This window comes from Rhinolophus hipposideros (assembly GCF_964194185.1).
Source record: "Rhinolophus hipposideros genome assembly, chromosome: 13".
Classification (NCBI taxonomy): Eukaryota; Metazoa; Chordata; class Mammalia; order Chiroptera; family Rhinolophidae; genus Rhinolophus; species Rhinolophus hipposideros.
Window position 1 is genome coordinate 31,744,031 of NC_138059.1, and position 18,515 is coordinate 31,762,545.

Below are 18,515 nucleotides of genomic sequence, written 5' to 3' on the forward strand. Positions count from 1 at the left end.
TATGACTGGCTTAACAAGGGGGTGTAACAGCTAAAGCTAAAGTAATTCAGAATGTATCAATAAGGACCGAAATATGAATTCTGAATACTTGAACGACTTTGTGAAATTGGGGAGGAGGGAGGGGAGAGGTAAGCGGAAGATATTCTCCGAATCCTCACATAGGGTGTTAAATTGTGGCTAAGGGCTGCTCCTAGCAGCCCCCGCGGAAGACTGAGGTCTATCAAACCTAAGAGTAAGGGCGTGGGGGAAGGACACTGCCGATAGGAGAGCGGCAAAAACTCGCTGCAACATCCCGTCTCCGCTCTCCCCAGGGCTGCCAATGTAGCAGGTGAACCGTGAGAACACAAAAGGAATGAATACGTAATGGCGTGCGAAAGGCCAAAAGCCAGGGTCCCCAAGTCCAGCATCTCCCTTCACCTCGGAAGCAGCCCCACCCGTCCTGGGAGGAAACACCTGCCCCACAGCCCGGCCGGCTCCGGGCGAAGAAGTCCTGCGGGCCGAAGGGGCAGAAAGAGCCGCTGTTTGCTCCACGCAGGACTCAGGCGGCGGGGCCGCGCACCGGGCTAACCAGGTCGCAGGTAGGTCGCTCCTGGGCGGGTGCGGGGAACACGTGCGCGAGCGGACGACCGCCTCCCATAGCCGACCGCGGCGGGCCCGTGGGCGTGACGCCATGACGTACGGCACGCGGGCGGCGCGGCGGGGCGGGGCGGGGCGGGGCGGGAAGGGGACGAGGGCGGGAGGAAGAAGTGGGAGGAGGAGGCGGAGACAGCGGGGCCTGAGGGAGGGGGAGAATGGCAGTTGAGGCGCTGCTTCCCGGGAACAGCCGTCAAGACAGAACTGCGGAGGAGGAGTTCGGGAAAGCGGCCGTCGCGACCCCTTCTCTCCATTCCCTCCGCCCCAGCTGAGAGGCGCCTCGGCGGGTCTGAGGCACTCTCGGTACTTCCTCCGGCTTCTGCCGCCGCCTCTGGGAGATTGGCCTGCTCGCCCGCAACCCTGCGCCCGCCGCCTCTCTGAGGAGTTGAAGGTACTGGCGGGCACAGGAGGAGGCTACGCCCGGGAGCGGGAGGGCAGGGGCGGCTCCCGTTTCCGATCCGAGGCGCTCTGCACGGCCGCTGCCCTCGAGCCCCTCCCCGGGACGGAAATGTTTTCGGAAATCCCACGGGAAAGGCGCCCCCTCTCGTGCTCAGCTCAGGGCTCGAGCGGGGGCTGGACCCAGGGGTCAGGCCTCGAACTGGTTCTGCGTCCACCGCCCGGCCCTGGCCCTGGCGCCCCGGTGGCAGCGCGGCCCGAGGCAGAGCGTGGGATCCGCCCCGAGCTCTGTCCTGCGCCGGGTAGTCTGTGGAGCCCGCGGCTGACCCGGCCGTGTTGTGACGGGCCGAGGCGGCGCTCCACTCGAGCACGTCGCCAGCCCCTGAAGCGGGCAACACCGAGGGCTGCCGCCGCGGTGAGGCGGCAGGGGCGGAGCGCATTCCTGACGGGTGAAATCGGCTCTAACGGGACCGATTTCCGGGCCTCGCTGCAAATTCGGGGCCGGGGCCAGGGCCAGCGCCCCACCCCCACCCCCCTTGCCTGGGAGGCATGCTCCAGGGAAGCTCGATCAGGAGAACTGTCACCCTTGAAAAGCAGAAATTCTACAGATGAAAAATGGTGTAACCTTGGAGAAAAGTATGTGTTTAAATAGGGGTCTCCCAGGATTGTCTCCCTCTTGCCAAACCTTCAGGGAGTTCCCAGCCTTCACGCAGAAGGTAACGCCACTATTTTTAATTTCCAGTTTTTCCTATCATATGGGTTCCCGTCTACCATTGCTCTTTTACCCGTTTCCATTAATGAAAAGAAAAAGTTCAGGGTTCGTTAACTTCGCGATAAAGGAAGTAAATAAAAGGGGACAGTGGTTCAGGTTGTACATGGGAAAAGGGTCTTAATTTTTCCCATTGGCCCCTGAAAGTAGAAATATAAGAACGATGCTTTGTTCTGGTTAATATTTACTATCCAAAATGTTGCAGAATGATCTGTTGGGTTGACTTTGGAAAAGACAGCGTTTAAGTGCCGCTGCAATTTTCAAACCCAGATGTTGGTTGAAAACGCTAGTTTTAAATGTTAGTAAACAGTGGCGGCGTAAACACTCCTTTCCCCTGACCCGTTGCCATAAAATGTTTGTGATCTTTCCATTTTACCTTTTTTTTGGGGTAAGAATGTGGCCATCTTTATTTTTATTTTTTTGTTATTTTAACCCGGATTTCTTGACCCTTTTGGTTATATGAAATCTGACGGTCTGCCTAAATTTCGTTTTCAGTTTTGCCATTAATCATCGTAATGCGCATCTTCTGTTTATAATTAAGCTATTACCGTATTTGTCTGTTTATGTTTCCTTAACACCCAGCTGTCTGAACTGAATTAAAATGTAAATACACTTTAGAAATGTATTTAGAAAATGGCGATGATCTATTGTTAACTCTTATTTTTAAGTGTTTCTTTGCAACTTACAATTCCAATGAGGTACCCAGCAACAACAAAAAATCTTTTTGTTAGTTTAATATTCTTTTTTATTATAGTGTACAATATAACTTAAGTTTAAATTTCATGTGTCCATGGAAACTATTTTAATGTCACCACAAGGTGTCTTTCTGAGGAAAAAATTACATTTGGCAACTAACGTTATTGTTATTTTTTCAATATCTCTGACTTCCAACAAGGATTCCAGTAAGATTCTTTTAAAACTACAACGTTATTTTAGGCATTGAAACACAACCCATCTAGTAGCTACTTGAAATATTGTTTCATCCGGGGATGCCTCAGTTTATCCTTAGAGTTTATATTTAAAAAGTACATTTTATTGTCATCTACTGTGTTTCCCTGAAAATAATACCTAGCCGGACAATCAGCTTAACTGCATCTTTTGGAGCAAAAGTTAGTATGTCTTATTTAATATAAGACCCAATCTTATACAAGACCAGGTCTACTATAGTATAACATAATGTAAGACTGGGTCTTATATTAATTTTTGCTCCAAAAGATGCATTAGAGCTGATTGTCCGGCTAGATCTTATTTTCGGGGAAACACGGTAGTGTTGGATTTTTTTTGTGGGTGTGTGTGACTTTTAGAATTTGGGGTGCTTTTTTACTTTACTAAATGAAAACATTTTTTTCTACCTAAGGTAGGAAAGATACTAAGATTAGTATCTGTTTTTAGCATCTTGGTGAAAAATAAATGCATTTCAAAAATTTGAAATAGGGGATGCCATAAAGTAATATTTTTGCAATTGGGAATGTAAGACACTTGGGGTCTCCTCTTTAATGGGATCATATTGAAAGATGGGATTCTTATGGGATTGTTAGATGGAATTAGATACAGGTAATTTGAAGCAAACTTTTTAAACACTTGAAAGAATCTCTTGTATATTATGGCAGGTTTTGATTTTATCTTAAACACTTATTTAGATTTATCATAAATTCTTTGGTTTCTATTCATCCCCCTTCCCCAACTTTTTTTTTTCAATCTGGAGGGCACTGAGGTTGAAAAGTGTAGTTTTATGAATTTTTCAGAGGGAAGAAAGAAGACAATTATTTGTGATAACCTGTAAAAGACTCTAGTCAAGTATTAGGCCGAGTAAAATGGGGAGAAATTTTGTTGCATTACATCTTAATTGCCTCCTTATATTTCTTCTCTACTCAGGTTATAAAGGAAATCTTAGAGAATTGTTATTTGTTTTTCTGATGCTATGGAACAAGTGACAGTTGATTGTTACTGGCTGGTTTCCTGCTGTCTTAGCTTTATGCTCTTTTATTATTTGAGGCCCATATAAAAATTAGGCCATTTGGGGCATGAAGGCCAAAGAGACGTTGAATTTCTAAATTTATATTTGATTGCATATTCCGTTGTATTTGATAAACTAGCACTAGTAGTTTATTGAAAGGACCTATGGTCATATATGAAATACATTAGCTTAAAGATTTTGGTTTGACTCCTTTTGAGCAAATTGTTAATAATTATAGAGAAGAGCTAATTTTTCCTTAGGTGATTTTTTTTCCCTCCAATCAGGAGTGATTATTGTTTTTCTTCAGCTTTTTTTTTTAAGTCCGGAAAGATCAGTTCTTTGTTAGCTGACAGAGGATGTATAACATTGAAACAACTATGTAAGGACACCTGCACAGTTCAGACTGAGGGATAACATTCCTTTGCTAAACACATCTGTATTTCAAATGGTGGTAGACTTCAACCAAAAAAGGCAATGAAATCATTTTGGATGTTTAAAACTTGGGTACTTATTTGCTTCTCAATAGTTATCATATGTCAGTAATACTTTCTGTATTAAAGTGGGGAAAAAATAGAACCTTTTGATGAAGTAGTTTTTGTTTATATTGCTTTCTTTGTAGCCCTCAGTAAAACCTGAACAATTATGCTTATTGGTAACATTTTCTTGAAAGCAGGCCATTAGCTTTAAAAGCATTATATATTCTTGTCCTACTGATATTACCTAGTATTTTATGTTACATATAATTTGGTAGAGATATACTGCTTCTTAATTTGTTTTGGAAATACTGTTTGGGAGAGTAGTTTCTTTCTTATGTAAAAGCCTCAGTAGGACATAACTGATGAGTTCTTTCAGCCCTCAAATAAGTTTGTGCATTGAATTATAAAGCAAAAGCCTGCCTGAAATCACCCTAATTTGTTTAAGCTCAAAAGAAACTTAAACTCAGTCTTAGGGCCAAAAAACTGGATTTGGCCCCTTAAAATAATGTACACTTAACAATTTTCAACCTTTGTCCTTCTCTAGAGACCCCTGAAAGTAGAAATAGCCCCACTGTAATGTGAATAGCAGGCAGGGTGCCAATTTGAAAAGACACTCTGATAGAGGTGAGCCATAAGGAGGGAGCAAACTTTAGAGGAAGAAGGATCAAGAAACCAGAAGGTGTTGGGAATGTGATAGTATTAGACTTCCAGATAAATATTATAAACACAATAATGTATTCTAAATTATTCTTATACATTATCACAAATGAGATAATACATTTGAGATTTATACTTGATGTGTAGGAGATAATGTAAACTCAGTGATGGCAGGGACCATTCTCTTTGTTCACTCTTAAGCGTAAAGCCTGACAGTAATACAATAATAGATGTTGAATAAGTATTTGCTAACTGAATAAAGTATGTATAATGTAAAGTATCTTACTAAATTTATTGGGATGACATTGGTTAATAAAATCATATAGGTTTCAAGTGTACAAATCTATAATACATCATCTGTATATTACATTGTGTGCTCACCACCCAAAGTCAAATTTCCTTCCATCACCATGTATTGGTCCCCTTTACCCTTGTCTACCTCTCCACCACCCCCTTTTCTCTGGTAAGCACCATACTGTTTGTGTGTATGAGTTTTTGTCTTGTTTGTTTGTTTGTTGCTTTCAGTTTTATATACCACATATGAGTAAAATCATGGTTCTCAACTTTTTCCATCTGACTTATTTCGCTTAGCATGATATTCTCAAGAGTCATCCATGTTATCACAAATGGCAGTATTTCATCTTTTCTTATGGCCGAGTAATATTCCATAGTATATATGTACCACATCTTCTTTATCCAGTCATCTATCGAAGAACACTTTGGTTTCCATGTGTTGGCCACTATGAATAATGCTGCAATAAATGTGGCAGTACAAATATTTTTATGAATAAATATTTTCAAATTTTGGGGGTAGATACTCAGGAGAGGGATTACTGGGTCATAGGGTAACTCTTTTCTTAATTTTTTGAGGAACTCCATACTGTTTTCCATAATGGCTGTACCAGTTTACATTCCCACCAGCAGTGTATGAGGGTTCCTTTTTTTCTCCAACCTCTCCAACACTTGCTGTTATTTGTCTTGTTGGTAATAGTCATTCTAACATGTGTGAGGTGGTATCTTATTGTGGTTTTGATTTGCATTTCCCTAATAGCTAGTGAAGTTGAGTATCTTTTCATATATCCATTCGCCGTTTATGTTTTCTTGAAAGAAGTGTCTGTTCAGTTCCTCTGCTCATGTTTTAATTGGATTGTTTGTTTCTTCATTATTGTTGAATGGTATAAGTTCTTCATCTAGTTTATCTAGCCCGTTATCAGAGGCCTTGTTTGCAAATATCTTTTCCGTTCGGTTGGTTGCCTTTTTATTTTGTTGATGGTTTCTTTTGCTGTGCAGAAGCTTTTTAGTTTGATATAGTCCCATTCATTTATTTTTGCTTTTACTTCCCTTGCCTTTGAGGTCAAATACATAAAATCCTCGCTAAGACCAAGATCCATAAGTTTAATATCTATGCTTTCCTCTATGCAATTTATTGCTTCAGGTCTTATATTTAGGTCTTTGATCTATTTTCAGTTAATTTTTGTGTATGGTGACAAATAACAATCTAGTATCATTTGTATTTGGCTTTCCCAGCACCATTTATTGAAGAGGCTTTCTTTTCTCCATTGTATGTTTTGACTCCTTTGTCAAAAATAGTCTTTCCATATTTATGTGAGTTTATTTCTGGGCTCAATTCTGTTCATTGGTCTATGTGTCTGTTGTTGTTTTGTTTTGTTTTGTTTTGCCAATACCGTGCTGTTTTGATTATTGTTGCTTGGTAGTATAACTTGAAGTCAGGGAGTGTGATACCTCCAGGTTTGTTCTTTTTTCTCAGGATTGCTTTGTCTACTCAGGGTCTTTTGTGGTTCCATATAAATCTGGTGATTTTTTTTGTTCTGTTTCTTTAGAAAATGCCATTGGGATTTTGATGGGGATTACATTAAATCCATGTATTGGTTTGGGTGATATGGCCATTTTAATTATGTTTATTCTTCCAATCCATGGACCTGGAATATCTTTCCATTTCTTTGTGTCTTCAATTTACTTTAGTAATGTCTTGTAGTTTTCAGTGTATAGGTTCTTCATATCCTTTGTTAGATTTATTCCTAGGTATTTGTTTTTGTTGCAGTTGCAAAAGGAATTTATTTATTTATTTATTTTTCTGAAATGTCATTGTGTTCACAATGAATTTTTGTACATTGACTTTGTATCTTGCGACTTGACTGTATTTGTTTATCATTTATAACAGTTTTTTGGTGGAGTCTTTAGGGTTTTCTATATAAAGAATCATGTCATTTGTAAAATGTGATAATTTGACTTTTTCAGTCCCAATTTGGATGCTTTTTATTTCTTTGTCTTGCCTCATTGCTCTGGTTAGGATTTCCAATACTGTATTGACTAACAGTGATAAGAGTGGGCATCCTTGTCTAGTTCCTTATCATAAAGGAAAAGCTTTCAGTTTTTCACCATTGAATATGACATTAGCTGAGGTTTTGTCATATATGGCCTTTATTATGTTGATATACTTCCTTCTTTACCCATTTTATTGAGTTTTGAAATCATGAATGGATTTCGTGTCTTGTCAGATGCTTTTTCTTATTTTGTTAATGTGGTATATCACATAGATCAATTTGCATATGTTGAACCATCCTTGCACTCCTCTAATAAATCCCACTTGATCATAATATGTTACCTTTTTAATGTATTGTTGTATTCAATTTGCTAGTATTTTGTTTAGGGTTTTTGCATCTGTATTCATTAGAGATATTGGTCTGTAGTTTTCTTTTTTTCTGTTATCCTTGCCAGGTTTTCGTAGCAGAGTAATGTTGGCCACATAAAATGAGTTAGGAAGTTATTGCCTCTTCTTCAGTTTTTTTGGAAGAGTTTAAGAAGGGTAGGTATTAAATCTTCTTTGAATGTTTGGTAGAGTTCACTAGTGAAGTCCTCTAATGGTCTTAAACGTCCACTTTTTGGGAGGTTTTGATGATTGTTTCAATTTCCTTTAAAGTATCTATTTCATAACTTTATCTACAGCAGGGCTATCTAATAGAAATATGTGAGTCATAAATGTAATTTAAGATTTTCTTTTAGGCACATTAAAAAGTAAAAAGAAACAGATGATAATAATTTTCATAATATATTTAAGCAAATATATTCAAAATATTGTTTCATCCTGTATTAATCAATGACTTTACATTTTTTTATTCATACTAAGTCTTCGATCTAGTGTGTGTTTATACTGGACAGCATAGCTCTAGGGGCATTTTGTATGAAATGTTTTTTTTCCACAGGAATTCTTTTCTTTGTCTTTTTTATAGTCTTTTCCTAACTGATGGACCTTTCTTTTGAGACCAAATACAGACGCTCATATGTCATTTAACTGGAATTACTAAGTTGAATTGAAAGTCAGGATACCTTATTTCTCTTAGTTTTACAACTCCTCCAAAATGACTGTGATTTATTCTCTTTCCCTATATATAAAATGAGGGAAAATGTGCTATGTATTTCACTGAGTTAGTATAAATTACATCTTTGAAATGCTCAACTACTCAGTCAAGGCTGTTAGGAAAGAGATCTCTTTCATTATTAATTAGTAACTTGTCATAGCAAGTCTCAGCATAAAAACAACAGGAGAGTATAAAAACAAAAGGAGTAAGTCCCCACAAAACTACTGCATTTGGAGGTCCTGTTACCTCCACTGAAATCAGTTGCAATGCATAAATCAAGACAAGATGCTCTTGTAACATAGAATCAGGAGAGTTGACGAGGTCTGTTTGGCCACCAGATTTTGTTTCTCATTTGTTTGTCTTGTTCTTTTGTTGTTTTTGGTTTATATACCACATATCAGTGAAATCATAGGGTTCTCTGCTTTTTCTGTCTGACTTATTTCACTTAGCATTATACTCTCAAGATCCATCCATGTTGTCACAAATGTTCCTATGTCATCTTTCCTTAACGCCAAATAGTATTCCATTGTGTATATGTACCGCAACTTCTTTATCCTTTCATCTATCGAAGGACATTTTGGTTGTTTCCATGTCTTGGCCACCGTAAACAAAGCTGCAATGAACATTGGCGTAACGTGTCTCTATAGAGAAATGCTTTCAGATTTTTTGGGTAGATACCCAGGAGAGCAATTGCTGGGTCGTATGGTAATTCTATTCGTAATTTCTTGAGGAACCTCCACACTGCCTTCCATAGCGGTTGCACCAGTCTGCATTCCCACCAACAGTGTATGAGGGTTCCTTTTTCTCCACAGCCTCTCCAACACTTGTTACTATTTGTCTTGTGATGATAGCCATTCTGACTGGGGTGAGCTGATATCTCATTGTGGTTTTCATTTGCATTTCTCTGATGATTAGCGATGTTGAGCATTTTTTCATATGTGTATTTGCCATTTGTATATCCTCTTTGGAGAAATGTCTCTTCAGGTCCTCTGTCCATTTTTCAATTGGGTTGTTTGTTTTTTTGTTGTTGAGTTTCATGAGTTCCTTGTATATTTTGGATATTAGACCCTTATCAGAGGCACTGTTTGCGAAAATCTTCTCCCATTCAGTTGGTTGCCTCATTATTTTGTCGATAGTTTCTTTTGCTGTGCAGAAGCTTTTCAGTTTCATATAATCCCATTTGTTTATTTTAGTTTTTACTTCCATTGCCTTTGGAGTCAAATTCATAAAATGCTCTTTGAACCCAAAGTCCATAAGTTTAGTACCTATGTTTTCTTGTATGCAGTTTATTGTGTCAGGTCTTATGCTTAAGTCTTTGATCCATTTTGAATTAATTTTGGTACATGGTGACAGATAGCAGTCCAGTTTCATTCTTTTGCACGTGGCTATCCAATTCTGTCAGCACCATTTATTGAAGAGGCTGTCTTTCCTCCATTGTATGTTTTTAGCTTCTTTGTCAAAAATTATCTGTCCATATTTATGTGGTTTTATTTCTGTGTTCTCAATTCTATTCCATTGGTCTATGTGTCTGTTTTTTCGCCAATACCAAGCTGTTTTGATTATTGTAGCCCTGTAGTACAAGCAAAAGTCAGGGAGTGTGATACTTCCAGTATTGTTCTTTTTTTTAAGATTGCTTTGGCTATTCGGGGTCTTTTGTGGTTCCAAACAAATCTGATGATTTTTTGTTCTATTTCTTTAAAAAATGCCATTGGGATTTTGATGGGGATTGCATTAAATCTGTATATAGCTTTGGGTAATATGGCCATTTTAACTATGTTGATTCTTCCAATCCATGAGCACAGAATGTCTTTCCATTTCTTTGTGTCTTCTTCAATTTCTTTCAAAAATGTCTTATAGTTTTCAGCATATAAATCCTTCACATCCTTGGTTAAGTTTATTCCTAGGTATTTTTTTCTTTTTGCTGCAATTGCAAAAGGAATTGTTTTTTCTGTCTCTTTTTCTGAGATTTCATTGTTGCTATATAGGAAAGCAATGGACTTTTGTACGTTGATTTTGTAGCCAGCAACTTGACTGTATTTGTTGATTGTTTCTAATAGCTTTTTGGTGGAGTCTTTAGGGTTTTCTATATATAGCATCATGTCATCTGCAAAGAGTGACAATTTAACTTCTTCATTCCCAATTTGGATGCCTTTTATTTATTTCTCTTGCCTGATAGCTCTGGCGAGGACTTCCAACACTATGTTGAAAAGCAGAGGTGATAGGGGACAACCTTGTCGTGTTCCTGAACATAGAGCAAAGGGCTTCAGCTTTTCACCATTAATTATGAGATTAGCTGAGGGCTTGTCGTATATGGCCTTTATTATGTTGAGGTATTTTCCTTCTATACCAATTTTAGTAAGTGTTTTAATCATAAATGGATGTTGTATCTTATCAAATGCTTTTTCTGCATCAATTGATAGAATCATATGATTTTTGTCGTTTATTTTGTTTATGTGATGTATCACATTGATGGATTTGCGAATGTTGAACCATCCTTGGGCCACCAGATTTTAAACCTCTGATCTATTTAAATATTGCTTGAACTGATCTATCTGTTTTTGTTTGTATGAATAACTAACACTTTTTATATACTAGGTGTCCTTAAATCAAAATCATTTAACAAGGTCCTTTGGAAAGAGGGGGTAGGGACTGATAAGTGCATGTAAGTGGGGGAAGTAAAACAATCGTTTAGAAAAGCCTATCATCACATGGTATATGATGTATAGCACAATGACTAGTTCTTTTATCCACACCAAGGTGACAGTGGTTACCTGGTAAGCAGTTGTACATGGCCAAATCACATACATAGTTAAATCAGATAGATATCTTTTTATTACCATCCCCATTAATTTTTTAAAAAAAGAATGTTTTTTATTATGGATGAATATCCTTTGGCTTTTTGCATAAACAAAACACACTTTACTGATGTCCTTCGCCAGAATTTCTGGAATCCTGTAGGTTGATTGGTGACCCTCAGATATTTTCATTTCCTAATCTTTGGAACCTGTGAATGATATCTTATTTGGAAAAAGAGTCTTTGCAGATATAATTAAGGATTTTAAGATGAGGTCATCCTGGATTGTCCAGGTGGGTCCAAAATCCAATGACAAGTTGTCCTTACTAGGGAAAACAGAGGTCATTACAGGCAGAAGGGAAGAAGACACACAGAAGAGGAAGAGGCAGTGTGACCATGGTGGAAGAGATTGGAGTAATGTGGCCACAAGCCAAAGAATGCTTGTAGTCATCAGAAGCTGGAAGAGGCAAAGAATAGATTCTCTCCTGCAGCTCCAAAAGGAATCATGGCCCTGATGGATTTTGGACTTTCAGCAGCCAGAACCATGAGAAAATAAATTTATGTTGTCTTAAGCCACCCACTTTATGGTGATTTGTTAATAGCAGCCACAGGAAACTTAACAGACAGTCAAGTCTTTAGTAAGCCAAAGATCTATGCTTATCTTTGTTTTATATCCTGCATTGTGACTATCAGAGACTACAGTTCTTCTTTAGAATTCTGATCCTTTCTTAGAAATATCAGAGGAGTTGTCTTAATACCCTCAAGTTTCAACAGGTTTAAGAAGGATATATCCTATATGGTACATTGTGTTTTTTTTGTCACATCACTCCTTTATTCCTCCCAATTTGCACCTCCTTTGCTCATGACTTCTTAAGATGTCATTTAGGGGAGAGGGTGAGTAAAATATTGATAGGGATGGAATCAAAAGGTTTTGTCTTATGAAAGCATAATTCCTAAAAGGTTCGTTTTCCACCTTTTCTGTCTCCTTTACTGGACCCTCCTCTTCTCCCCAGTATCTTAATATTGGAATGCCACAGGGCTCAGTCCTTGCCCTTCTATATTTATTCCTCCATGCTCATGATTTTACACACCCTCTATATCACAACTCCTCCCAAATTTATATCTCTAGGCCAGACGTTTTTCCTGAACTCTAGGCTTGTCAAATAGGTATTTGGATATACATTCCCACCTAAGATATAAGAAGCAACTCAAATGTCTGAAAATGAACTCCTTCTCTTAGCTCCTCCCTAAAACTTGTTCTTTTCACAGCTTTCTCCATTTCAGTGAATACTGTGTTTCCCCGAAAATAAGACCTAGCTGGACAATCAGCTATAATGCGTCTTTTGTAGCAAAAATTAATATAAGACCCGGTCTTATTTTACTATAAGACCCAGTATAATATAATGTAATATAATATAATATAATGTAATTAATATAACATAACATAACATAATACTGGGTTTTATATTAATTTTTGCTCTAAAAGACGCATTAGAGCTGATTGTCCAGTGTGGTGACAGAGTTTCAGAGAGCAGTTTCCAAGCTCTCAACCTCACGTGGAAAGGTGCTGGCTCAGGTAGTAGATGGCCATCAGTTGTGACTAGTAGTTAGCCATCAGCTGTAACCAGTTAGCCGTTAGCCACCAATATAACTGCTGTGGCTACGTTAGGGGGTTGGTTGGGTGGGTGGCAGAGAAGCAGACGGTGGATTGCAGCTAGCAAGTGAAGTTGGTTGGCAGAGAAGCGACCAGTGGATTGTGGATCGTGTGGAGCCTGCTTCCTGTGTCTCCAACTCCATTCCTGTGTCTCCAACTCAGTCGCCAGCGAGAATATAGTGGTGTGACTCCCCTGTCTATGGCTCCATGGGTGTTCCTTTTTGACCTCTCCATGTCCTGCATTCTTATGTGGGGAGTGGGACCAGAGACCCTGCATGACATCCGTCTAGGTCTTATTTTCGGGGAAACAGGGTAGTAGGATAGGTTCCACAGCCAAATAAAGTTGGTGCAGTGTTCTGAGAAGAGCAGATGGGTTTTCAAGCAGATGGCACCTGTGCATGGCTAGTGTTTGTGAAATAGTTCCAGGTTCCAGGCCTTTTCATTCTTTGCATGTCTATGAGTTATTTAAAAGACTCACTGTGTCTCTTGATTGCTGATTTTTTCATGTTGGTCTTTAGTTTGATGCTTCCCGGGAGTCTATAGTTAAATATCTAATGCATCTAATTTAATGGTATGTTTAGTATAGTTAAACCTATTTTCTGTCTTTTGAATTCTCAGTGAGAAAACTATAACAATGATAAACCTTTATGATTGATTACCTGCTGCATAATTCTTGCCTAGGTTCTTCTGTTTTCTTTAGAAAATACTCCCTTGTTTTCTTCCCTTATAAAATTAATAAATATTTCATTTTGTATTTCATTTTTGGTCTCATTTCGGGGGACATGTTTAAAAAGAGGCTATATGAATGCTGTGTAGCCAAAGTAAAATAGACATATTTTGCGTATTGTGCCTCTTGTTTCCCAAGAGATGTTGTTTCTTCTGAGAATTACTTTACAAATTGAAGAAACTTTTAAAAATAACTTCCAGGACTTCTACCGAACAGCTCTTCCAACATGTACTAAATCATGTGTGTGCGTGTGTGCATGCTTAATTTTATTATACATATATATGTATGTGTACATACCGGGGGTGCCAAAAAAATGTATACACATTTTAAGAGATGTTATCTATGCTCAAGCAGTAGTTTGCCATAATCAGAAGTGTCTGGACACTGGTGCTAACCACTTTGAGCACCTCTTGTAATTGCAGAAGTCAAACTGACTTGTATTCATCTTTTGTTATCAGTATATATTGATATTACAATTAATACAGTTTTTTCCTTTCTTATAATGTGTATACATTTTATTGGCATCCTCTGTATATACATGTATATATATATATATAAAACAAAATTAAGCACGTGTGTGCGCCTGTGTGTGTGCACGCATACACGCATGCACACATAATGATTTACCTAACCAAAAGTCTCTTCTCCTACCCCTCATATTCTTTAGGAGAAAGAAGCAAATGAACGTCCAAAATTGGAGAAGCAGGATGCTGTCATTATCAATTTTTATTTAAAAACCAATCTTCCAGAAAAAGTGGTTAGAACAAAATTAGCTCAGACAATAAATACTTGTAATTGTCCAAATAGTAGAATTATTCAGATTAATAATTTAATTTGTAAAATTTAGTTTGCAAAGACTATACTCATTACACTGGATTTACTAAGAAAAGAGTATACAGTGGTACCTCAGTTTTTGAATGTAATCCATTCCAGAAGACTGTTCGAGTTCTGAAACGTTCGAAAACAGCCGACAGCTGGGCCTCAGGATCTTGGAAGCCACGTGACATGTTTGACTTCCAAGGCATGTACGAAACCAAAGCATTTACTTCTGGGTTTATGGCGCTCATAAACCAAAATGTTTGTCAACAGAGACATTCGAAAACCGAGGTACTACCGTACTAACATGAAAGAATTTGGAGATTAAATTTTTAAAGAACAAAAACAATTATTTGTTTATCTCAGAAAATCTTAATTATGCACTTTTAACCTAGAGTACGCTATGTATTAAAACTATGAAGGGGATCAAATATATGGTGATGGAAGGAGAACTGACTCTGGGTGGTGAACACACAATGGGATTTATAGACGATGTAATACAGAATTGTACACCTGAAATCTATGTAAATTTACTAACAATTGTCACCCCAAGAAAATTAATTAAAAAAAAAAAAACTATGTATTTGTATATTAGAATCATAGTCTTTTAGAACCAAGGAACCTTAGAGATATGTGGTCCAGCCACTTTTGCTTTCAAATAAGAAAATTGAAATTCAAAAAAGTAGACAAGACTTGGCTAAGATGTCAGATTAGGTTTGTATTTCGTTTTATTGATGTGTAGCAATGAGTATTGTAACCAATTCAAAAAATTTTTGACAGCTAGATGCCTGTTTTAAACCCTGTTTTATAACCTTTACCTGTCTCTGGAACTCCATCACACCCAGCCAGCACTATGATTTCCCTACTATTTCCCTATTGGTGTATTGTTTGCCCTACTGAACCAAGAGGGCCTGGAATGAGCTAGCCAAAATGTTTTTAATCTTTTTTAATTGAAGAAATGGAATGAATAATCCTTTTTCTTTCTGCAGCAGCTTACATTTTGTAACGGATTGAGTAATGAATATTATTTGTAATTAGTATTATTAAAAGCGTAAAGTACCATACCGTTCTGTTCTACCTTATAATCAAGAATGGGCTTAAATAGGTAAATGTGGCAGTTGTGTGTTTGTGAATCTATTGAACAGCTATCTCTTTGGGGAAGCTTTATAAACATATGGGAATAGTTTATTTTAAACTTTTAGTTTCTGTTTCTGGAAGTTATAAAAACTGTCTTAAAGGATAGAGCTTAATGTATATTTGAGTCTTGGTAAGTTTCACTTTCTAAAAAACTTACTGGAAACCGATACTAGCGTCATGCTAATGATGTGTTGAGTTACCCCTACCTCCTCCATTTATAAGTAGTTAAGTTGAAGTTATCCCATTTTTAATATTAAAAAGACCACTTGAGGTAGACTGGTAGCTATATAAACATATGACTGAAAATATTAGTTACATTTACCTTAGAAATTTATATACAGTAATGATATATTCCAAATTTCCAAGTGGCTAGCTATTCTGATTATATTAGAAAAGCCGTTTCAGAGCCAACTATTTGTTTTATTTTATTTCTAACCTTCAGTGTGATAATCCTTCCAACAGTTATATCCAGTAAATGGTTTAGTTGTATTTATGCCATCTTCTCATATTTATAATAGTTATAGCTAATATTTGTTAAGTGGTTAATATGTGCCACTGCCTATGCTGGATTCTTTATATCTGTTATTTTAATTAATCCTAGTAATAATCCTGTAGACTGTAGGTATTATTATTCCTAATTTATAATTGAAGAAACTGACTTAGTAATTTAACCCTAATAAGTGTCAGAGGCTGAACTTCAACTTTGTGACTCTAACGTCCATGCTTTACTCTCTGAATAAAACACATGCTATCATTACCCAATATTTGTATACTATTTAAAAAATCCTCCCCCAGGCTCTAAATTATTACTTCATTTTGTCTTCCCCCACTAAGGTAAGTAAGATAATTTTGTCTGAAACAGACATCCCAAAGTCTCATGGTAGTAGGACATATTAAAATCTATTTCTCACTCACACAAAGAACCGTGTGGAAGACTTGTGTATCCAGATTCCTTCCATCTTGTGATTCAGCTGTCCCCTAAGGCCTGCTTGGAGTCAACCACAAGAATTACATTCAACAAACCAATGAGGAAAGAGAGAGAACTCGAAGGATGTTTGAAATCATAAGTGATAATTTAGGGACCAGGTTTGGAAGTGCCATTCATCATTATATTCACTTTGCATTGGCCAGGACTGGACACATGGCTGTATCTAGCTGCAGTGAATGGAAAATGTAGTTGTCTTACGTACTCAGAAGGAAAATGAAACAAGTGAGGATATAACAACATCTCTGCCGCAATTGTGTTTTCTCTGTTTTAAAGATGATACGGAGAGGTTGTTAGTGAACTAAAGCCATAAAACCATTTGGTGTAATACCATAGAACACTCATTTCACTAGATTTCTTTGGATCTGCATATTAGATGCTTATGTTTCTGAGGAGACATTCAGATAATTAAAAGACATTTAGATTTCTAGCATCATTGCTGATTCTCATTGGGCATCAAATATTGTACCTCTTTGTGTCATGTTTTAAATGAGATATTGACTTAGGAGGAATGAAAAACTTAACATTTTTAGTGATAATTGCCATTTTAAGTGAAGAGCATATAATAGCACTATGATATCTTTATATACATATTTATAATCATCTGTTCTTTGAACATACAATATTGATTAGCCTTTATTATATAACTTTGTTTTTTAAACATGTGATAGATTACTCTAGGCCATCTATATATCTGTTTATTCTTGCATTATGAATTTGAGACATTTGTTTCCAAATGAAAGTTGTTTTTCAACCTTACCAAAAATTTAACTCTTCTGGAAGGAGCTGCAACTTCAAATCTTATATAATAGAAGTGTGTTTTAACCATGCTGATAATTGGTACAGATATAAATATTGTACTCATAATGTAAATTAGAGCTGAAAAGATTTACAGCAACTAATGTTAACTTTTACTGGCAAATTAAAATCCAACATCTCACAATAACAGTTAACCTTTTATACTTCAGTCTCCTTGGAAAATCCGTTGAAAGCTACAGATTCTACCCCTAGAATATAAATATATTCACAATTTAGTTACAGTTTTAGAGATTTCATGGATTTCTGTGAAGCCTACCCATACATAAGCTTTTTTGATTATGCATAGTTATTTTTAAGCATTTTTAGCCTCCAAAAGTTTATTGTTATGCCTATTATGTTTTTACTCTAATAGACTGTATAGAGAGATGTTTTAATAAGTCAGTTTTTATGATATCTGGACCACAAGAATTATACCCAGTGCCTACATTGCTACTATAGTTGAATTTGGCAGCTGTATTGGGGAATAGTTTTAGAGGAAAACATGGCATTTCCAAATTAGAGGTTGGCAAGGTGAATAACTTAAAAATAATTTTAAATGTTAAAATAACCTTTTTGAGCAATAGCAGACGTCATTATAATGAACTTTAGTGATTTATCTCTTTTCAGAGAAAGTCATATATGAAAATCAAAACAATTTAATGCCTCAAGGTTCTCATAATGAGATGGTTCAGTTTTACGAAAGCTCTGTTTACTTTGAGCCAAAATTAGCTTGTGTGCAGATATATCATTTTTAGTACTTCCAGTTATGGACTGATCAAAGGGTTGCTTATGATAGTTTGTTCTGTTTTTTGGTAGTCAAATGCGTTAAATTTTACGTAGCAATATTTAAATTTGATAGGTAGTTGTTTGCAACTCTGTGTATAGGAGATGTTATGGAAAGACAGATACTTTCTTTTCTCACTGCCCTAGGAAACCTTATTTAACATTAAGAAAGAGCAGAGCCAAAAAAGTGAGTTAAGTTTTGGGATTTCCCCCCACTGTTTATTTACCAATTTTTGGTTCCTGAAGTTGTGCACAGTGAATTAAATGAATTTTCTCTATACTAGAGCATTTGGTCAGATAACCTAGTGATTTCTTTTGGCACAGCTTAAATTGTTTGCTACTTGGTGTTAGAAAACCATTGTCACTATGAAAATAGAGTGCTGTCAAAAGTATATACAGTCTTTTAGAGAGAAAGCTTTAAAACAGATTTTGGTAAATTTTAGTTTAGATTATGGGACTATCATATATGCCAAATATAAAATCGAGGTTATTTCTTTCAAAATTATGCTTATGAAAAAAAGGAATCACATATATGTGTGTGTGTATGTGTATA

The 18,515-nt window shown here is 37.1% G+C and overlaps 1 protein-coding gene across 4 annotated transcripts in view; it reads left to right on the plus strand.

Moving 5' to 3' along the window:
- The first annotated feature begins 723 nt into the window (after positions 1-723).
- RNF19A (ring finger protein 19A, RBR E3 ubiquitin protein ligase) overlaps positions 724-18,515 on the plus strand; it is an 84,676-nt gene continuing 66,884 nt past the window's right edge. For 3 of the 4 annotated variants that reach the window (XM_081070814.1, XM_081070812.1, XM_081070811.1), the window contains exon 1: positions 724-1,024. The gene's annotated coding sequence lies outside the window, so the exon portion shown is untranslated. The remainder of the gene's footprint in view (positions 1,025-18,515) is intronic. The other variant, XM_081070813.1, reaches the window with a different exon arrangement.